At 40.6% G+C, this 23,337-nt stretch overlaps 1 pseudogene; it reads right to left on the bottom strand.

Moving 5' to 3' along the window:
- Positions 1-1,902: 1,902 nt before the first annotated feature.
- On the bottom strand, positions 1,903-3,481 carry LOC116645802 (annotated as a pseudogene).
- Between the last annotated feature and the right edge of the window lie 19,856 nt (positions 3,482-23,337).

The raw sequence follows: 23,337 nt of genomic DNA, 5'->3' as shown, positions 1-23,337 counted from the left end.
TTAATATCCATCACTGGGCTAACCCATACGCCCACACCCCTTCCCTCTAAAACCCTCAGTTTGTTTCTCAGAGTCCATAGTCTCTCATGGTTATCTCCCCCTCTTCATTTTTCCCTTTCTTCTCCTAATGTCCTCCATGTTATTCCTTATGTTCCACAGATAAGTGAAACCATATGATAATTGACATTCTCTGCTTGACTTATTTCACTTAGCATAATCTCCTCCGGTTCCATCCATGTTGATGCAAAAGTTGGGTATTCTTCCTTTCTGATGGCTGAGTAATATTCCATTGTATAGGATGCTTGGGTGGCTCAGTCAATAAGCATCTGCCTGCGGCTCAGGTCATGATCCCAGGGTCCTGGGATTGAGCCCCGCATCAGGCTCCCTGCTTGGCAGGAAGGCTGCTTCTCCCTCTAACACTCCCCCCTGCTTGTGTTCCTGCTCTTGCTATCTCTCTCTCTCTGTCAAATAAATAAATAAAATCTTTAAAAAAAATATTCCATTGTATATATGGACCACATCTTCTTTATCCACTTTTCTGTTGAAGGGCATCTTGGCTCTTTCCACAGTTTGGCTATTGCAGACATTGCTGCTATGAACATTGGGGTGCATGTGGCCCTTCTTTTCACTGTATCTGTATCTTTGAGGTAAATGCCCAGCAGTGCAATTGCTGGGTCATAGGGTAGCTCTATTTTTAACTTTTTGAGGAACCTCCACACTGTTTTCCGAAGTGGCTGTATACCAACTTGCATTCCCACCAACATTGTAAGAGGGTTCCCCTTTCTCCACAACCTCTCCAACACTTGTTTCTTACCTTGTCAATTTTTGCCATTCTAACTGGTGTAAGGTGGCATCTCAATGTGATTTGATTTGAATTTCCCTGATGGCTAATGATGATGATGTACATTTTTTCACATGTCTGTTATCCATTTGTATGTCTTCTTTGGAGTCTGAGGCTACTCATACTTTAATATTTTCTAAATCGCCTCAGGTAATTCCAATATGTGGTTAAAGTTGAGAACTGGTGGTCAAAATCACTGTTATTATCATTAGAGTAGATAAATACTGAAAATCGGAATAAGCATTTAGAAACTTTATAACAATTTGACACTGCTGCTCTATCCAAGTGATCAGGATAATTTCCTCTTTATTATCTGTTATTTATTTATTTTTTTTGTAAGAAGAAAAGGCTATGATTTTATTTTCAGATTTTTGGAAATAGTTTTCAGGAAAAAAATGACAAGAACACATAAAAAACTTGAAATCATTCACTGAACTATGATCTCTCAGCAGAGAAAGAGACTTTGAATTCCTCTCCTTCTGAAAGCAGAAATCACTTCCAAAATGTCCCTCACTCGTGTAAATCTTTCCCAAGTTTGATGTACTTTACCTCAAAAAAGGAACATTATTTTTAATCATTTAAAGGAAAAGAAATAAAATAGGGAAGGCGGGTTTCTCATGTTATACACTTTGGAGAAAGGTCACATCTCTGAAGCAACTTTGCAATATGCAGAGCCTATAAAAATTAGCAAGCAATACTCATTCAAGCACCTTAATTAACTGTACTTCATATAGTTTTATAGCTGGGATGAGGCTCAAACAAAAACAAAACAGAACAAAATAAAAAACCAGCTAGCACAGAGCTGTTAATAAAAAAAAAAAAAAGAAAGAAAAGAAAACCCAACTTTAAAATATTGATTACTGTGAGGTGCAATCAAATGAAAATTAACCCTGAATGACAAAACAACTTTCTAATTACATAAATAAGTCCTATTATGCACTGAAAATTTCCACTATCAGAATTTCCTGATTACAGTAAAATGGGAACAGTAAGTAAACATGGTAACTTGATTCTTTTTGGGTCTCCTGGTCCAGCTACCCTCCATAAGAGTCTCTGGGTTTTCAACAAAGCATGACCAGTCCTTCTGAAGAGGTAGGGTGAATAGTAACCGTGTTGTCAAAGTCAGCTTTTGTTGCTCCCATTTTAACGGCAACAGCAAAACCCTGTAGCATTTCATCACACCCGATTCCTTGTATATGGATCCCAACCACCTTTTCCTCTGCGGTGGCACAAACCATTTTCATCACACATTTTGTTTTCCTTTTGGTAACCGCATGATATATTGGGGTAAAGGTGGTTGAATAGGTCTTCACATTTTCTTTTCAATATTTATAAATGGCCTCATCTTCTGTGAGTCCCACTGTCCTAAACAGGAGGGCGGGGGGGGGGGCGTGGTGGCTGAAGATGACTGTGGGGAAGTTGTCATAGTCTAATTTGGAATCTTCTTTGCATTCCAAAAGTCTATGGGCAAGTTTTCAGCCAGCAGCTATGGCACCTAGAGTAAGAAGAGCTTTTCTACACGTCCCCAACTGCATAGATGCCTTTTACGCTGGTATTCTGGAATTCATCTACTATGATATGACTTTTGTCATCAGTTTGAATCCCCACTTTGTTTAAATTCAGACTCCACTGGAGTTTGGGTCCCGCCCAATGGCCCATAGCAGGCAGTCAACATCTGGAATTGTGGTCAAGATGGGTTTCCTACCAGGAACTTAAGTAATCATGCACAGTTCCAAGCCTGAGGAAGTCTTCTTAACTTCCTTGACCTGTGAGTACTTCAGGACCTCTACGCCGGAATTCTCCAGCTCTTCAGTGCAGTTTGAACTGATAATTGAATCAAAATTTCTAAGTACCTTATCAAGCTGGTATCATTAGTGATGTCTTTGAACCCAGAGCAGAAAGAATCCCAGCTATCGCTACAACAATGTAGCCTGCACCAACAATGACACTGCCGCCAGGCAATTCTTCCAGTTGGGAAAATCCATCACTGGTTATTCCTAGGTTGGCACCGGGGATCTGGCTCTCCTGAGGACATGAGGGCAAGCCACCTCTGGCAATCAGGATGTGAGAAGCAGTGTATTTGTTCCCATTGACCTCTACTGTGGGCTCGAGATCACACGTGAATGATGCGTGGCCCTGGATGATTTCTATATGGGACTTGGTTAGATTATTTTGATAGATGGTATTCAGGCAGCTCACATAGGCATCACGCTTTTCCTTTATAACGTGCCAATTGAATTTACTCTTACAACTTTGAAAGCCATAATCAACATGATCGTGCATGAATTCAGAGTGGACAGTTGTGTTCCACATTACCTTTTTGGGTACACATCCAACATTCACGCATGTGCCGCCCAGCTTGTGGCTCTCCACCACGGCGGCCCTAGCGCCCAGCTCGGCCACCCTGCATGCACTGGCCAGACAGCCCGAGCAGCCCCCATCACCAGGTAGTCTTAAGAGGCCACGATGCCGGCGGCGGGCAGAGGGCGCTGTGGCTGAGGCTCTGGCCTGCACGCCATGGAACCAGAGAGGGCGCGGGTGGGCCCCTGCGGAGGCAGTGGGAAGCGGGGGAAGGCGCGCGCTGCCCGCCGCTAGCTGGGGCCCGGTGCTGGTGCTCAGGGCATGGGGCAGCAGGGCCATGCACGCGAAGTCTATTGCCTACTATTTTTCAAATATTTCTTTATATTTTCTTTTATTTTGGTTTTGCTTTCTTCTTACTCTTTTGCTTCTTTTGGTGTTATCTTTTTCTTCTTAAAAAATGTTTATGGTATTTTACAGTCCAAAACAGATTGGGAATTAATATAAACATACAAACAAGCAACCAAACAAGCAAAGCTTGATTCCTCGATAGTTAGGAATGCTGGTAGAGATAACCTCTGAGCCCCTTAGAGAGTTGGGGACCACTGCTGTGGACAACTTCTGAGTCTCCTCGGAGAGTTGGCAATTGCTGCTTTTGATAATCTCTGAACCCTCTCATATACTTGAATACTGCTGGGGTAGGTAGATAAACTCTTAGCTCCTGTACACTTTTCTGATCCTGTGGCTGTTATCAGTGTTGATAACAAGTTCCACACAGTAAGAAAATCAGGGACGAGATGCACAGAATGCAGGTGCTGCTGGCTCAGCCCATGCAGCCTGAGGCTCCTCCACACAGTATATAGCCAACACTTGGTATAATAGCTCCTGATTTTGTTTTGGGAAAAGAACCTTTATCCAAGAACCTTCATCATCTTTCAGCCAAGAAAAGAAACCTCACCCTTTTCAGCCAAGTAATGAGCATGTGAGCAAATCTGGCCAAGCAGATATTCTTACCCTAAAATTTGAACCTAGAGCTTGAAATAATTGGAGTTTATATGCTGTGAATATAGAATACCTTGAAGATATGGTCGTTGGCTCCTGAGACCCACATTACTGGGACCACTCCTCTTATTCTTATGCTTTATGAATCCGGGTCTCTGGATTTTTCATTATATGAGTTCCCCTATATCTTTCCAAAGTCTTTTTGTTATCTACAACTGAAAAGACTTAAATGATATTCTCTGCTTACAATGTACAAATTCCCATAGTATGTTCAGTCATACATTAAGTAAGGACAATTTGGTTTTATGTATCCTTTATAAAAGGAGCTCCAGGGCCTAAGAAATATGTCTAGTACATACCCCTGTTCACAGGTGGCCTGATTTTGCTTAAAGAAGTAATTAGAGGAGGTTTTTGATGGATGACTAAATGACATTTCCTGCCCAGCCTAAAAATGCTTCTTGGAAGAATGCTCCAGGGGCCATTGCAAAGCCAGCAGGGTTGAGATCTTTCTTTTACATTCTCTAGATATGTGCTCACTTCTGCATCCCTACATTTCCTATCTCCTCAGCAACATCTTCCCATCCCTCTGATAGAAATTTATCTGTCAGGCTTTCCTTAGTCTTTCTAATTTCTAAAATGACAAATAGCCATTCTCAGTGATGGGTCCAAGCTTGAGTAATGAGTGAGAATAGCAACTTGATAACTTAGCTGAGGCCCTATACTGTAATCAAGAGGAGTGGTCCCACAGTGGAATTTTTAAGCATCAATGCTAGTATGAGTCCACCTCTGAGAGGAGCTTGACCACTTCCATCTCTCCCTTTTTCTCACATTCTGTTCCATTCTCAGCAAATGTTTTTTTTTTAATTTTTTTATTGTTATGTTAATCCCCATACATTACATCATTAGTTTTAGATATAGTGTTCCATGATTCATTGTTTGTGCATAACACCCAGTGCTCCATGCAGAACGTGCCCTCCTCAATACCCATCACCAGGCTAACCCATCCTCCCACCCCCCTCCCCTCTAGAAACCTCAGTTTGTTTTTCAGAGTCCATCGTCTCTCATGGTTCTTCTCCCCCTCCGATTTCCCCCCCTTCATTCTTCCCCTCCTGCTACATTCTTCTTCTTCTTTTTTTCTTTCTTAACATCTATTGCATTATTTGTTTCAGAGGTACAGATCTGAGATTCAACAGTCTTGCACAATTCACAGCGCTTACCAGAACACATACCCTCCCCAGTGTCCATCACCCAGTCACCCCATCCCTCCCACCCCACCCCCCACTCCAGCAACCCTCAGTTTGTTTCCTGAGATTAAGAATTCCTCATATCAGTGAGGTCATATGATACATGTCTTTCTCTGTTTGACTTATTTCGCTCAGCATAATACCCTCCAGTTCCATCCACGTCGTTGCAAATGGCAAGATCTCATTCCTTTTGATGGCTGCATAATATTCCATTGTATATATATACCACACCTTCTTTATCCACTCATCTGTTGATGGACATCTTGGCTCTTTCCACAGTTTGGCTATTGTGGACATTGCTGCTATAAACATCGGGGTGCACATACCCTTTCGGGTCCCTACTTTTGTATCTTTGGGGTAAATACCCAGGAGTGCAATTGCTGAATCATATGGTAGCTCTATTTTCAACTTTTTGAGGAACCTCCATACTGTTTTCCAGAGTGGCTGCACCAGCTTGCATTCCCACCAACAGTGTAGGAGGGTTCCCCTTTCTCCGCATCCCCGCCAACATCTGTCATTTCCTGACTTGTTAATTTTAGCCATTCTGACTGGTGTGAGGTGGTATCTCATTGAGGTTTTGATTTGGATTTCCCTGATGCCGAGCGATATTGAACACTTTTTCATGTGTCTGTTGGCCGTTTGGATGTCTTCTTTGGAAAAATGTCTGTTCATGTCTTCTGCCCATTTCTTGATTGGATTCTTTGTTCTTTTGGTGTTGAGTTTGATGAGTTCTTTATAGATTTTGGATACTAGCCCTTTATCTGATATGTCATTTGCAAATATCTTCTCCCATTCTGTCAGTTGTCTTTTGGTTTTGTTGACTGTTTCCTTTGCTTTGCAAAAGCTTTTTATCTTGATGAAGTCCCAATAGTTCATTTTTGCCCTTGCTTCCCTTGCCTTTGGTGATGTTTCTAGGAAGAAGTTGCTGCAGCTGAGGTCGAAGAGGTTGCTGCCTGTGTTCTCCTTTAGGATTTTGATGGACTCCTGTCTCACATTGAGGTCTTTCAACCATTTGGAGTCTATTTTTGTGTGTGGTGTAAGGAAATGGTCCAGTTTCATTCTTCTGCATGTGGCTGTCCAATTTGCCCAACACCATTTGTTGAAGAGACTGTCTTTTTTCCATTGGACATTCTTTCCTGCTTTGTCAAAGATTAGTTGACCATAGAGTTGAGGGTCCATTTCTGGGCTCTCTATTCTGTTCCATTGATCTATGTGTCTGTTTTTGTGCCAGTACCATACTGTCTTGATGATGACAGCTTTGTAGTAGAGCTGGAAGTCCGGAATTGTGATGCCGCCAGCTTTGCTTTTCTTTTTCAACATTCCTCTGGCTATGCGGGGTCTTTTCTGGTTCCATACAAATTTTAGGATTATTTGTTCCATTTCTTTGAAGAAAGTGGATGGTATTTTGATGGGGATTGCATTGAATGTGTAGATTGCTCTAGGTAGGATTGACATCTTCACAATATTTGTTCTTCCAATCCATGAGCATGGAACGTTTTTCCATTTCTTTGTGTCTTCCTCAATTTCTTTCATGAGTATTTTATAGTTTTCTGAGTACAGATCCTTTGCCTCTTTGGTTAGATTTATTCCTAGGTATCTTATGGTTTTGGGTGCAATTGTAAATGGGATCGACTCTTTAATTTCTCTTTCTTCTGTCTTGTTGTTGGTGTATAGGAATGCCACTGACTTCTGTGCATTGATTTTATATCCTGCCACTTTACTGAATTCCTGTATGAGTTCTAGCAGTTTTGGGGTGGAGTCTTTGGGATTTTCCACATAAAGTATCATATCATCTGCAAAGAGTGAGAGTTTGACTTCTTCTTTGCGGATTTGGATGCCTTTGATTTCTTTTTGTTGTCTGAATGCTGTGGCTAGGACTTCCAATACTATGTTGATAGCAGTGGTGATAGTGGACATCCCTGCCGCGTTCCTGACCTTAAGGGGAAAGCTCTCAGTTTTTCCCCATTGAGAATGATATTCGCTGTGGGTTTTTCATAGATGGCTTTTATGATATTGAGGTATGTACCCTCTATCCCTATACTCTGAAGAATTTTGATCAATAAAGGATGCTGTACTTTGTCAAATGCTTTTTCTGCATCTATTGAGAGGATCATATGATTCTTGTTCTTTCTTTTGTTAATGTATTGTATCACGTTGATTGATTTGCGGATGTTGAACCAACCTTGCAGCCCAGGGATAAATCCCACTTGGTCGTGGTGAATAATCCTTTTAATGTACTGTTGGATCCTATTGGCTAGTATTTTGGTGAGAATTTTTGCATCCATGTTCATCAGGGATATTGGTCTGTAATTCTCCTTTTTGATGGGGTCTTTGTCTGGTTTTGGGATCAAGGTAATGCTGGCCTCATAAAATGAGTTTGGAAGTTTTCCTTCCATTTCTATTTTTTGGAACAGTTTCAGAAGGATAGGTATTAATTCTTCTTGAAATGTTTGGTAGAATTCCCCTGGGAAGCCATCTGGCCCTGGGCTTTTGTGTTTTGGGAGATTTTTGATGACTGCTTCTATTTCCTTAGTGGTTATAGGTCTGTTCAGGTGTTCTATTTCTTCCTGGTTCAGTTTTGGTAGTTGATACATCTCTAGGAATGCATCCATTACTTCCAGGTTATCTAATTTGCTGGCATAGAGTTGCTCAGAATATGTTCTTATAATTGTTTGTATTTCTTTGGTGTTGGTTGTGATTTCTCCTCTTTCATTCATGATTTTGTTGATTTGGGTCATTTCTCTTTTCTTTTTGATAAGTCTGGCCAGGGGCTTATCAATCTTGTTAAGTCTTTCAAAGAACCAGCTCCTCGTTTCGTTGATCTGTTCTACTGTTCTTTTGGTTTCTATTTCATTGATTTCTGCTCTGATCTTTATTATTTCTCTTCTCCTGCTGGGTTTAGGCTTTATTTGCTGTTCTTTCTCCAGCTCCTTTAGGTGTAGGGTTAGGTTGTGTACTTGAGACCTTTCTTGTTTCTTGAGAAAGGCTTGTATTGCTATATACTTTCCTCTTAGGATTGCCTTTGCTGTATCCCCAAGATTTTGAATAGTTGTGTTTTCATTTTCATTGGTTTCCATGAATTTTTTTAATTCTTCTTTAATTTCCTGGTTGACCCATTCATTCTTCAGTAGGATGCTCTTTAGCCTCCATGTATTTGAGTTCTTTCCGACTTTCCTCTTGTGATTGAGTTCTAGTTTCAAAGCATTGTGGTCTGAAAATATGCAGGGGATGATCCCAATCTTCTGGTACCGGTTGAGACCTGATTTATGACCTAGGATGTGATCTATTCTGGAGAATGTTCCATGGGCACTAGAGAAGAATGTGTATTCCGTTGCTTTGGGATGGAATGTTCTGAATATGTCTGTGAAGTCCATTTGGTCCAGTGTGTCATTTAAAGTCTTTATTTCCTTGTTGATCTTTTGCTTAGATGATCTGTCCGTTTCAGTGAGGGGGGTGTTAATGTCCCCCACTATTATTGTATTGTTGTCAATGTTTCTCTTTGCTTTTGTTATTAATTGGCTTATATAATTGGCTGCTCCCATATTAGGGGCATAGATATTTACAATTGTTAGATCTTCTTGTTGGATAGACCCTTTAAGTATGATATAGTGTCCTTCCTCATCTCTTATTACAGTCTTTGGTTTAAAATCTAATTTGTCTGATATAAGGATTGCCACCCCAGCTTTCTTTTGGTGTCCATTAGCATGGTAAATGTTTTCCACCCCCTCACTTTCAATCTGGGGGTGTCTTTGGGTCTAAAATGAGTCTCTTGCAGACAGCATATCGATGGGTCTTGTTTTTTAATCCAATCTGATAGCCTGTGTCTTTTGATTGGCGCATTTAGCCCATTTACATTCAGGGTAACTATTGAAAGATAGGATTTAGTGCCATTGTATTGCCTGTAAAGTGACTGTTACTCTATATTGTTTGTGTTCCTTTCTGGTCTATGTTGCTTTTAGGCTCTCTCTTTGCTTAGAGGACCCCTTTCAAGATTTCTTGTAGGGCTGGTTTCGTGTTTGCAAATTCCTTTAGTTTTTGTTTGTCCTGGAAGCTTTTTATCTCTCCTTCAATTTTCAATGACAGCCTAGCTGGATATAGTATTCTTGGCTGCATATTTTTCTCATTTAGTGCTCTGAATATGTCCTGCCAGTCCTTTCTGGCCTGCCAGGTCTCTGTGGATAAGTCTGTTGCCAATCTAATGTTTCTACCATTGTAGGTTACATATCTCTTCTCCCAGGCTGCTTTCAGGATTTTCTCTTTGTCTCTGAGACTCATAAGTTTTACTATTAGATGTCGGGGTGTTGACCTATTTTTATTGATTTTGAGAGGGGTTCTCTGTGCTTCCTGGATTTTGATGCCTGTTTCCTTCCCCAAATTAGGGAAGTTCTCTGCTATAATTTGCTCCATTATACCTTCTGCCCCTCTCTCTCTTTCTTCTTCTTCTGGGATCCCAATTATTCTAATGTTGTTTCGTCTTATGGTATCGTTTATCTCTCGAATTCTGCCCTCGTGATCCAGTAGTTGTTTATCTCTCTTTTTCTCAGCTTCTTTATTTTCCATCATTTGGTCTTCTATCTCACTGATTCTTTCTTCTGCCTCATTTATCCTAGCCGTTAGCGCCCCCATATTTGATTGCACCTCATTAATAGCCTTTTTGATTTCTACTTGGTTAGATTTTAGTTCTTTTACTTCTCCAGAAAGGGTTTCTCTAATAACTTCCATGCTTTTTTCAAGCCCAGCTAGTATCTTTAAAGTGATGATTCTGAACTCTAGATCTGACATCGTACTAATGTCCGTATTGAGTAGGTCCCTGGCAGTCGGTACTACCTCTTGTTCTTTTTGTTGAGGTGATTTTTTCCATCTTGTCATTTTGTGCAGAGGAGAATAGATTAATGAGAGAACAAAATGCTAGCAGGGTAACAACGTCCCCAGAAAATATACTCTAAACAAATCAGAAAAGACCTGAAGCAGTGGGAAAAGAAAGGGAAAGAGAGAAAAAAGAAAAAGAAAGAAAAAAAGAAAAAAGAAAATGATAAAGATAAAGATAAAAACAAACAAAAGCAGAACAAAACAAAACAAAAACAGAATGTGATCAAATATGATCAGGCTGGTTTATAGATCAGTGCCACACACTAGATTTTGGGTGTATTTTGGTCTGTTAAAAGAAAGTCCCTCCCAAAATTTTAAAGAAAGAAAAACTTATATATGTACAAAAATAAGGGTTGATATGATGAAGGGATGGAATATGACTGTAAAGATGGAAATTATAAAAAAATTTAAAAAAGGATTTGATAAGTTGTTTGAAAAAAGAAAGAAGAGGATTAAAAAAAAATAAAAGAAAGAAAAAAGGGAGAGAATGTGATCAGGCAGGGGAGTAGAAAAAAACCATACACTAGAGATTTAGAGTATATTTTGATCTGTTAGAGAAACTATCTCAAGATTTTAAAGAGAGAACAACTTATATATATATGCCAAAAATACGGGTAACTACTATGAAGGGATAGAATATGACTTTAAAAATGAAAAATAATTTTTTTTTTTTTTTTAAAAAAGGGAATGATAAGATGTTGGTTAAAAAAGGGAAAAAGAAAAATTCAAAAAAAAAGAAAAAAAGAAAAAAGAAAAAAAGTTAAAAAAAATAATTAACTTTGAAAGACTAAAGAATCATGGTAAAAACGCCATGAATTCTATGTGCAGTATTCCCCTAGCGCTGGAGTTCTGCCGTTCTCATTGATCGGTAAACTTGGTCTTGGCTGGCTGTTCTCGCTGATCTTCTGGGGGAGGGGCCTGTTGCCGTGGTTCCCAAATGTCTTTGCTGGAGGCAAAATTGCCCCGCCCTTGCCGGTCCGGGCTAAGTAATCTGCTCGGGTTTGCTCTCCGGAGCTTTTGTTCCCTGCAAGCTTTCCGTACAGCTTTGGAGGCGGAGAGTGAAAATGGCGGCCTCCCAGTCTCCGCCCCGGAGGAGCCGAGAACTCGGGGTCCCGCTCCTCAGCGAGCCCCCAGAGAAAAGCAGTCAGTCACTCCCGTCTCCCCGGTCTCCGGCCACACTCCGCCCTCACCCAGCCTGTGACTGTGCGTTTCTATCTGGCACCCGACCCCGGGTGGAGTCTCCAAACCCAGCAGATCCCCGCGGTGCGCTCCCGCACCTCTCCTCCCAGGGGAAGAAGGTGAGTCTCCCCGGATCTGCCGCTTGTTGGGTCCCTGCTGGAGGAGTAGTGGCCCGACTGTGCCGCGGATCACGGTTTATGGCAACCCCGAGCTGAGAGCCCGCGCCTGGGCTCCGTCTCTGCAACCGGCTTCCCCGCTCCGATCCCTGGGAGCTCTGCCGCACTCAGGCACCCCCGGTCTTTCTGTGACCCCGAGGTTCCTGAGACCACACTGTCCCGCGAGGGTTCCACCCCCCACTTCGCCACCAGAGTGATGTCCCTCAGCGGAGCAGACTTCTAAAAGTTCCGATTTTGTGCTCCGTGGCTCTATCACTTGCCAGAAGTGGCCGACGGAGGCCCCTTCCCCGCCGTCTATCCTCCCGGATAATGCCTCGGATTCACTTCTCCGCACGTCCTACCTTCCAGAAAGTGGTCGCTTTTCTGTTCAGACAGTTGTTGCTATTCTTTTCTTCGATCTCCTGTTGAATTTGTAGGTGTTCAGAATGGTTTGATCCCTATCCAGCTGAATTCCTGAGAGGAGACGAAATCCAGGTCTCCTACTCCTCCGCCATCTTGCTCCGCCCCTCCAATCTCAGCAAACGTTATACAGCTCAAGATGAGTCAGAATGAAGAGCAGGACAATCCCAGCTCTAAGCCAATGGTTCCCAGATTTCATCTGCACAGCATCTGCCTGGGGGAGGATAGATCTTTAAAATACAGATCTCAGGCCCCACCCCCAGAGTGTCTGATCTTGTATGCCTGGGGTGGGGCCTGAGAACTTGCATGTCTAACAGGTTCTCACTGAAGCCAATGTGAGCTTGAGGCCAGACCACACTTTAGAACACTTACTCTAAGTCAGTGATTGGGTAGTCTGTCTAGATGTAGAGTTTCCAGAAGTCACAGAGGTAGGTGTGGCCCCTGATTTCTTTCTCACCTACCCACGTGGCTTAAGTGGTAAGTGCTCAAGGACCAACCATCTCTTCCTCACTTTGGCTGTTTTCTCTTCCTCTAAATGACATCCAGACATATGATTAATAGCTCAGCCCTGACATTTTATTTTTTTTCTCCAGTGGTGGGCATTGGCTAGTTATAAGGTCTGAAGATGTGTATGGGTGAAGGTTATTTGATTCTATGCTCTAATATGCCCCAAGACTAAACAAAAATAATTCTCCAGAGAGTAAAAACTAGTTTAATAGACCTTGAAATTTGGCTTGGAGGCAAAGCCCTAACTAATAATAAGTTACTTTGATTTACTTGTATCATTATCTATACATTGCCTTGGAGATAACATGGTAAACAAGATAGGAATTGTGTATTCCTATACCTGCTGGTCAAAATGCCATCATGATAACATCCATTCTCACTAAGATCATGAATAAAGGAGATGTTTTGATTTTGAAACATGGTCTTCCTAGCAATTCTTGAATCATACACATGGTCCATTGAGGCACATGGTACAAGTAAAACCAGCCCTGTGAGGTGCTGAGTTTTACTTCTCCTGGTGTGGACAGGAACATTCTCTGAGAAGTTGAATTGGAAAGCTGTGAGGTAACCCGATAAATGAGTTTTACAGGGCTAACACATTATAATTCTTGTGGGATGTAGCTCAGATTCAAAAGCTTCACCTGGGTCTCAGGTGTCTAAGCATGACCCTGACCAGTAAATGAAGGACAACATTGCCTAAAGTCAGTGTGGGGGCAATAAAAACAAATAGTGAGAGATCCTCAAAGAGAACATATGTCTCTGGGGAAGCTAGAAGGTCCCGTGTGATCCAGCTGTCCTCGTACGAAGACTCTCCTTACAAGGCCTTGGAGGAGCTAAGTTTGACCTACAGCCTTACTAGGTTTTTGCTTGTTTGTTTGTGTTTTTGTTTTGTTGTTTTGTTTCCAGCTGAGGAGGAAAACCTCTGCTGTTGCAAGTGAGTTCCCTACACCTATAATTCTGAGGACTGTAAAGTCCAAGAGCTGAGCTCAGCAGCCCTTATCTCCAAGTTTGGGCTCACAGGCAACATAGACCATTAGTTGGGGCCAGTCCAAGACCCAGATGACATGAAGATTTCTCCCTCCTTCAGTCTGGACATGGGCTTCCAGGTACCTCTACAAGGTCCCTCTCTTTCCTAGTGCACTCCATCCCTCTCACTCCACTGTCAGCTCCTCCCAGGCAGCAGCCCTCCCTCTCTCTTCTCAGACCTCTCTTTTCCTAAGTATAGTCTGACACTAGTAGTATCCTCTTCTTTCTTTCTTCCCTTCTTAGATCCAAGCTTTTACTTTTCGTATCAGCAACAATTTTCTCCTGTTTTTCTCACCAAAGTTCTTTATGACACTTTGAAGAATACCTTTCTGGCCTTTTGACCAGAATATGGACAAACCATCAGGAATAAAAAGGAAGACACTTTTAGTCTGGCCAGGGGAAGCCTGAGCTTTCCTATCACTTACTGCTGCCTCTCCCCTCCATGTATGAACCTGGTTCAGGGTCAGTGTCCTGTAAACACCTTTTGTCTGGCTGATGCATGCCCTTTTCCCCTGCCCTATCCTCTTTGGGGCCCACCAGGACCCTAGAGAAGACAATAGAGGTGCCCCGGAACCTCTCAGGACAAGACATTTTAGAAAATGTGGCACCATCTACTGGGTCCAAGTGTTGTATTGGAAGCTGCATCCTCTGTGACTGGGATGTCCATATTAATGACCGAAGGGTTTCGCTTCTTCCAGGCATCTTCTGATGTATCTGTTGAAGGGACTAATATATAGTTTTCCACATTTTTGGCAGCTTATTATGCAAATGAATCAGCATAATGCTTTGTGACTCTTGGAAGAAATGTGTTTTATGAGATAAGATGGTGCATTTATTTGCATGTCAGAATAGATTAGCATAAATGGAAAATTGAGTGAGAGGCACTGCCATTCAGAAAAGGGGACAGTGAGAGATTCTCACTAATATGTTGAGAAATGAGTTCCCAACAACTTTGGTGGAAGAGAAGTTGTGATGTGCTTTTCTGTGAGAACAGTGATGGATTTCTCCTCTGAGAGAGGTGTCTAAGAATGGGTATTGGGGCACCTGGGTGGCTCAGTCAGTTAAGTGTCTGCCTTCAGCTCAGGTCATGATCCCAGGGTCCTGGGATCAAGCCCTGCATCAGGCTCCCTGCTCAGTGGGGAGCCTGCTTCTCCCTCTCTCTCTCTGCTGCTCCCCCTGCTTGTGCTCTTTCTCTATCTGCCAAATAAATAAATAAAATCTTAAAAAAAAATAAGAATGGGTATCAAGAATGTGTCGGGGAACACAGGTTCCCTTGCCCTGGTTCAGGCACTCTAGAATCACATTTCCAAGATGCAGTGCCAGCACGATAATTTGTCTGAGTGACTCTGAACCTCCAGAAGTCTGCCTCTTGCACAAGTAAAGCACCTTCAAAATGTGTGATGTTTAATCACCCAAAATGAAAGTAAATCATTCTCAAAATGTGCTTTTTAATTACACCCCAATTTTTTATCTTTTCTTTCAAGTACCCAAAATTGCTTCTAACAAGACTAAAAAAATTGGAAAGGCTTTCTAATATATTGTGCTTATTTAATAACTCAAAAGAAAACCACATTTTTCCTATCATAAGATTTAAGTCTTTGCTTCCTTTTTTCTCTTTCAAATCATATATTTTGCTTTTTAGATGGAACTAAGAGATAACAAATAATAAAACATAAATTTCCTAAACAAATATTAAAACTGTTGCCATAACCATAGGATCTCCACTGACACATTGAATGAAGATTATGTGCAATTACCCAGGTAGTTGATCTAAAATATTCAGTTCGTTAAAAAAAAAAAAAAAAAAACTGTTTTATTGTTAATTATATGAATTATTAACCATTTTCACTTCCTTTTTACAAGCGTGGACCAAATAGCAATATAACCTTAAAGGAGATGCATTTCTTTAAGCCTCCTTCTTCCCAGATGCAAAATGAGATAAATCTCTCTCTCTCTCATTTTCTCTCACTCTAACTCAGAAGAGAGAAGAAAGGCAAGAACATCAAAGTCTGTGGGTGAGAGATGTTAACGAGGGCAAGAAGTCTCTGCTGGATCACTCCACACAGCTAAAATCCTTAGGCCTTTTTCACCATTATGTATGTATTGTACTGAAGTTTTCCCACTTCCCATATTATACCTGTTTTGTATACAAATGAAGGATTTTCTATTTATTCCTTTTAAACTTAATTCCCTTATTCTGGGTTTGTTGTACCAATGGATAGCGTATATAGATATTAACATATATTCTGCCTTTGTATAAAGTATTTACCCCCCTCGCATGTCACCCACATGTTTGGTAAAGCCGACTGAGTGCTCCTCATTGATGGGTGGCTGGTGAGGTTTAGGGAGGCTTGAGGATGGGAGGGATTAGCCCTTTGCAGACAATGGTAGATGCCAAAGCCCTGCCAAAGAACAAGGACCAAACTATTGAGAGAGAGGTAAGGAAGAACAGTGAGCTTGGGTGGGGGCGGATGGGGTAAATTTAGAGTCAAGGGTTTGGGTCCAGTGAGTAAAGATCACTGAAAAACAGAAAAGAGTCAATCAGAAATTGGATTTTCTGGAATCAGTTAGGAATGGGTGCTTGGGTAATCAGTGGAAATGCCAAGGGTAAGTCCTCAGCTTTCCTTCAAGTTCTTGATTACAAGGCTAACTGGACAAGGCAGAGGAAAGACCCCAGGATCCTAGAGGATGATGCTGCTCTACACATTTATGGGATTATGAATCCACCTCCTGTGAGATCCTGCTGACTGTCCTCCTCCAAGTCTATCAGGAATTTACACGATCACTATTGAAGGTTCTGACGAAATACTGATCTGCTGTCTAAGCAGCATCCTGACATCTCCAGGAACCATAAAGCAGCACTTACAAATATCCTAAAATAAAGAAGCCTCACAACCATTTAACTTAAGAGCAGCCTCTGAAAATATCATTGTTTGTATTCATTGGCGATCTCTTTGTCCCCACCCTCAGCCCCATCCTTATATTCCCCTTTCACATCTGTCTCCAGACCTTCCCAGGCTCTTCACCTAGGGCTCTGCAGGTAGCTGCAGAGACTTCTCACAGCCCAGAAAATAGTTAAGTGTGATCCACGTCTCAGTGAGACAGGGAAACTAGAGGGACCCCATGAAAAACTGTTTTTTTTTTTTTTACTCCTTTTGCTGTTTCCATTCTTGCTAGGATCTATACCCCTGCCTTACATGTGCCTTATAGAACAGATATGTGTCCTTGTAAAGGTCAAGGAGATAATGATTTCTTTGGAGTCTTCCAATACAATAGATAACATCTAAGGAGTGACCAGGTGGAGTTGTCGTGACCACGGACTCACCAAGACCCTTGGCGTGAGGGCATAAGTGATGTATAGAGGACACCCAAACACTTGTCTTTGTTCCTGGATGCCTGAGAAGACACATGCAGTGGACCACAACCCTCAATAAAAATCCCAGACCCCAAGCAAAAATGAGACTCACTCTTCTTTCCTTTCTGAGTCTCCCAGACACTCGGTATCAACACTCTCTCTATGTCTTCAATAAACTCTGTTATCACTTCCTCTCAGCCTGCATTTGACTTCTGTGTGAAGCCAAGGACCCTTTTGGCTAGTACTGTGGGACCTGCCTTATGCCCTCAAACCAGGCCAACCTGCATCATCAGCCTACTCTCACTTGTCCCTACTGGAGCTCTGCTCAGATCCTGTTTGATATCTTCAAGATTACAACATACTGTGCCAATACTTCTCTAAGTACTTTACATATGGCAATCTACTAAATCCTTATACCCATAGAGTTAGGTGTTATTGATATACCCATTTTATGGATGAACTGAAGCAGGAGAAATAAAGTTGACATCCAAAAATCACACAGCTAATAATGGCAGAGTAGGTATTTGAACCAAGGCAATCTAACACTGTAGGCCATGTATCACCCATACTGATAAACTAGATAGCAATAGTATATTAGGCATCATTTGGACATATGGTATGGGCTGGAGCCCCAGAAATGCATGAATTTCTTGGCCATATCTTTCTTTCCTTGTGTATTAATCCCATGCATTCTTTTCTATATTTCATGCTGTTTTGACCATCTATGGCGGTTGCTAATCCTGAATGACCTATACTTCCCAGAGTTAGCAAATTCCTAGAGATAGCAAACAAATTGTCTTTAGCACACCTTTCATATGCAAACTAACCAATCCAAAATTCATTTACCCAACTACCTTCTTTACCTAACTTGCATTCAAAGACAGTATTTTCCATGCCCTAAATCACCCAAGGGGCAAGTACTGGAGAACAACTAGAGACCACTCCTATAGTCCAAAGTTTGCCAAAATTTTTCAAACTACCCAATCCTAAATTTCTTCAAATTTGCCTGTCTTGCCTCATGCATTTCTTCCCATGGAAGCTGTAATAAAGGCTCTGAGGCATGTTTTCCCCTCACTTTTTCTGTCTTCTGATTGACCTTGATACTTCCCTGTGTGTTTTTGTGTGGTGTGGCATGCCCTCTACTCTTGGGAATTTTGAGTAATACAACTATTTTCAATGGCATTGACTTCTTCATGTTGTCACTTAGTCATGTCTATAAATTAGATTTCAGGTACAATCAAAATAGCATCTTCCAAAATGGAGAGGAAACTGAGGGAAAGAATTGGTTTGGTTGGCACAGCAGATCCTGTCTCAAACTTCTTACCAAGCTTCATGCATAGGGAAAAAGGAAAAACAAGAGAAAGGGATGATTTATCCTGCCCCCATGGAGCAGAAAAAAGAGGCAGAAGAGCATGTTACATGCTTTTATCACATGGATCTCTGATTGCCACTAAAAGAGGCCCTGTTATATTCCACTGTGAACAAAGCACTCTGTGCTATGTCCTTCAGTCCTCACAATCATTCTTTGAGGCAGATTCCACTTTTATTCTCCTTTTATAGATGGTGAGGTTAAGTGACTTGCCCAAGGTTACATGGTTACCAAGTAGTGAAACCAGAATTTGAACCAAGGCAATTACTTTTCAGACCAACTATTGCAATCAAGTTAGCAATTCTTCTTCCTAGAGTGTGTGTGTTTGTGTGGTACATATGTGTGGTGTGAGGGTAGCTGAAAAGGGAGCTGGGCAGAAGAACTACTATCCTTTTTTTTTTTTTTACAAATGCAACCTTAGGCTTTATGGAAAAAATGATGCCCAGGTCAAGACTGCTAATAGCCCCACTATGCTTGATGTTCATCAGAACATTTTGGGTACCACATTTTGAAAGGGTTTTTAATAAACAGGAAACATCCACCTTAACAGTGACCAGGGTATGAGATCTGAACATCATGTGAGAGGAGGAGTAGTAGAGAAATCCAGGTAAAGACCCTGCCCTATTGACTGAAAGAATGGGTTCTCCACAAATACTTGAAAATTGATTTGGTACTAAAGGTTCCCAATTGGTAAAAGTCCCAATTAGAAACCCAGGTGTAGAGAGTGTGTTTGAAGATCATCTTAGGCTGAGGTTAATGTGGAGAGGATAGGGAGCCTCAGGCCAACAACATAGCATAGGGGGAAGCATGGACCTGGAAATAGAGCAAGTGGAGTCTTATCTATTCCCTGGATGCTGCTATAGGCAAGTGTCACTTCAGCTTTTTCATCTAGTAAATGGAAATGACAATATCACTGAACTCATAGGGTTATTGTGAGGGAGAAATGCGTTCAGGTATGTAAAGTTCCTGTTCTCTGGAGTTGTTTCTGAACAGATGAAAGTCCTTAGTAACTCTACCCCTTTATCATTCCAGAAGTCAAAAGCCAAACCTCAACCCAGCACCCGGCACAAAGCAGGCACAGAGAAAATCCTGGATGATGGAATAAAGGAATGAATGAACAGTGAATAAATTGCAAGTTTATGTGAGAAATGCACAGACCAGAGGAAAAACACTGATTGGGAACCAGCCTTCTCTCCCCTCACTTATTACCCCAATCCCCAGAGTCCCTGCCCAGTCAGGCAATAAACTCACTGCTAGGAGGCAAGACCTCTCCATTGGTTTATTATTATTATTATTATTATTTAATTATTTTTTAAAAATATTCAATTAGCCAACATATAGTCTCCATTGCTTTAAAAGATGAAGGAAGCCTGTTCTGGCAGGATGGAGAACAAAGACATAGAATGGGAAAGAAGGCTGTTTCCAGTGTCAGAGAGGCAGGAGCCAGCACAGAAATAGCCTCCCTCAGTACTCTGCAAAATCTGCTTCCCTAAAACAGAACTTTATTTTCCAAAGATATTCTGAAAACAAACAAGCACAATGATCATGTGTATTTCTGGAGCCTTGTAACAACTTAAGTCAAGTAATCACAATGATTCACCACAAAAAATTAAAAGCAGGCTATCCAGATAATGTTGAAGCTCCTACTGATGATGAATAAGCTCAGAATAAGAAGTCACACACTTTTATGAATGTGTTCCTTGGAGGATATTAATAGACAATAAAGTAGCAAGTCAATGCCAAGTTTGCCTTGAGTATATGTATAGGCAGGAAGCATCTTTCAAATATTCACAATGCTATTCATATTTTTTATGCCATTAAAAATGTATACATAAACCTCTTTGCTAGTAGTCACTCAGAAGTGTTAAGCAACTCATATGTATTACACTTAAAGGCTTAAAATAGAAAATAAATCGGTTTGAATATATATTTTGCCCTTCACTTCTCCAACTATGTTATCTTCAGAAATAGTTTCTTTTCTTCCTTCAGAGAAATCTGACACAGCATCAATCATTTTTGTCATCATTATTATTTTTGTTATTTTTTTTGTATTTTTACTCATTATTATTCATGCACAATGCATATAATGATGAACATATGGGGAAAGTCCAGGGCTAGATCATGGAAGGATACAATTGTTAAGAGGAAAGGCAGATGCAGCAATAAAGGTTCACACATAGATACAGACACAGACACATAGACACACACAGACACACACACACATAAGCCTTCTGAGCCTGGACATTTCTCTCTGGGAAGATTTTCTTTTAAAGATTTTATTTATTTACCTTTTTGTCAGAAAGAGAGAGAGAGAGAGAGCACAAGCAGGGGGAGTGGCAGGCAGAGGGAGAAGCAGGCTTCCCACTGAGCAAGGAGCCTAATGCGGGACTCCACCCCAGGACCCTGGGATCATTACCTGAGCTGAAGGCAGACACTTAACTGATTGAGCCACTCAGGTGTCCCAAGAGATTTTTTTAAATAACAAATTCAATTTCATACACAGCAGACTTCTATATCCTTACATGGTGGAAGGGGCCAGGGATCTCGCTAGGACCTCTTTTTTACGGGCATTAATTTCATTCATGAGAGTTCTACCCTTATAAGCCAATCACTTTCCAAAGACCCCACTTCCTAATACCATCATCTTGGGGGTTAGGTTTAAACCTATGAATTTTGGAAGAAAAAAAACATTCAGACCAAAGCATTCAAACATTCCAACACTTACCTTCCCTGCATAGCTCCTTCATCTCTGGTACTACTATCTTCCAAGTTATGATAACCCAAGTCACCTTATGTTACTATGTGTTTCCTTTCCTCAGAAAGATGGTTAATTTTTGTTTGGGCCTTGGTGTGGTATTCAGAATAATGGCACTCGCAACAGATGTCCCTATACTAATCCTTGGAATGTGTGAACACATTATGTTACATAGCAAGGGGTTTGCAGATAGAATTACAGTTGATAATCAGATGTTTTAAGGAGAATATCCTCCATTATCCAGTTGTGACCAATGTAATTAAGTATCCTTCAAGTGTGGAAAGGAGGGACTGTCAGAAAGAGGTGCATAAACTTTCAGTTACACCTAAAGAAGGTGAAAGTCAGAAAGAGATCGAAGATGCTGGCTTTGAAGATGGAGGATGGGGCCACAAGTCAGGGAAAAAGGGCAGTCTTTAGAAGCTAGAAAAAGGAAGGAAACAGATTCTCCTCCTAAAGACTCCAAAGGGAATGCAGCCTTTCTAACACTTCAATTTTAGCCCAGTGAGACCCATTTCTGATTTCTAGCCTCCAGAACTGTCAGATAGTAAATTTGTGTTGCTTTAATCCATTAAGTTTGTGGTAACTTGTTATAGCAGTATTAGGGAAATAAAATACATGGTTTGGAAAGGGCTCCAGGTGGAAAGGTAGAGTAAATGTGGAGCTCAATTGTGTTTCCCTTCTCTTAAGGATCATAGCCCTATTCTATCTGTTTTCCAGTGCCTGCAAAAATTCTCTTCATGTGTTTTGTCTTGTTTTATAGTTGCTTGCTGTGGTAATGTCAAAGAAAATTTGCAATAGCTGGAGCTACACAGAAAATTCAGACTTTGTTCAAGGTTATTGCAATAGGGAGAGATTGAACTCAATTCCATCCAATCTGAAGGCAGGAGGAATTTTGAACATTGGAGTGAGTTAAGTAGAAAAGTACTGAAGGCTGTTAAAGGGGAGGATGTTCAATGTGATTAAGAAATCTGTGTTCATTAATTGTCACTTACATTGAAGTAAGGCTCCTACTCTCTTACAGAAACTGGGAGATAGGGATGCTATCTTTCTTGATGGTTACATTTCAATTTTTTTCTAGATTTATTGAGGTTAGATTAGTAAAGAAAAATTTTATAAACTTAGGTTGTACAATGTGATTTTTAAAAAAGATGTACATTGTGATGATTTAATATACATATACTTTGTGAAGTGAATCAAATTAAGACATCCATAGTTTTACATAGATCCTTTTTGTTTTACAAACAGAATTGCATAAATTTAAGTTTTTTAACATGATGATTTGATATACATTTCTATTATGAAATGATTGTTACAATAAAGTAAGTTAACACATACATCACCTCACATAGTTACTTTGTGTGTGTGTGTGTGTGTGTGTGTGTGTGTGTATGTGTGTGTATGAGAACATAGTCATCATGCTGTCTAGGACCCCAGAATATACTCTTTGTAACTGAAAGTTTATGCCCTTCAATCAACACTCCCCATTACTCAACCCCGCACCAGTCCCTGGCATCAGCCACTCTACTCTCTGGTTCTGAGTTTGACTTCTTTAGATTCCACAAATAAGTAAGATTATACAGTATTTGTCTTTATGTGTCTGGCCTATTTCACTTAGTGTAATGTCCTCCAGGTTCATCCATGTCACAAATGGCAAGATTTCCTTCTTTTTTTATGGCTGAAATATTCCATTGTATGTATGTACCACATTTTCTTTGTCCATTCAAGGATATCTCCCAGGTCCTTGAGAAAGACATTCCAGGTTGTAAAACTGACAAGAAGCTGGGAGAAGATTTACACTTCAAGCAAGCAGAGAAAAAAAAATCTGCAATTTTGAGATTTCTAAAGTAAATGCTCTAAAAAAAGGGAGATTAGGAGACTACAGTCAGGAAGAAACTGCCTAAAGTGTGGTCAAGCTGAGGGGAACATTAGGGCCATCTTGGTCAGTAGGGTATTTCTGATATCTATTATTGTGTCATGGTCAGAACCAGAAATCTAATAGTTCTTTTTTTTTTAATTTTGCAGGAATATTAAATAAACATCAGTAGGAACATTTATTTGTAAATAAGACGGTGAGCTGAATATGTTCTCATTTTATTTTGGAACGTAGTTTCTGAAATTAACATAAAATTTGAATATATTTAAAATAAATATAATATATAAATACAAATAAATATGTTTTAATAAATTTAAAATCAAAACAGAGGCTATATTGGAAAGACAGAGGTCACAGTAACAGTGGGAGTGAGAATAATTACAGCTGTTTTTATTTTTTATTTTTTTAAAGATTTATTTATTTATTTGAGAGAGAGAAAGAGAG

The sequence above is a fragment of the Phoca vitulina genome, unplaced genomic scaffold (genome assembly GCF_004348235.1).
Source record: "Phoca vitulina isolate PV1807 unplaced genomic scaffold, GSC_HSeal_1.0 scaffold34, whole genome shotgun sequence".
NCBI classification, from domain to species: Eukaryota; Metazoa; Chordata; class Mammalia; order Carnivora; family Phocidae; genus Phoca; species Phoca vitulina.
This window is presented reverse-complemented; position numbering and strand designations above follow the sequence as displayed.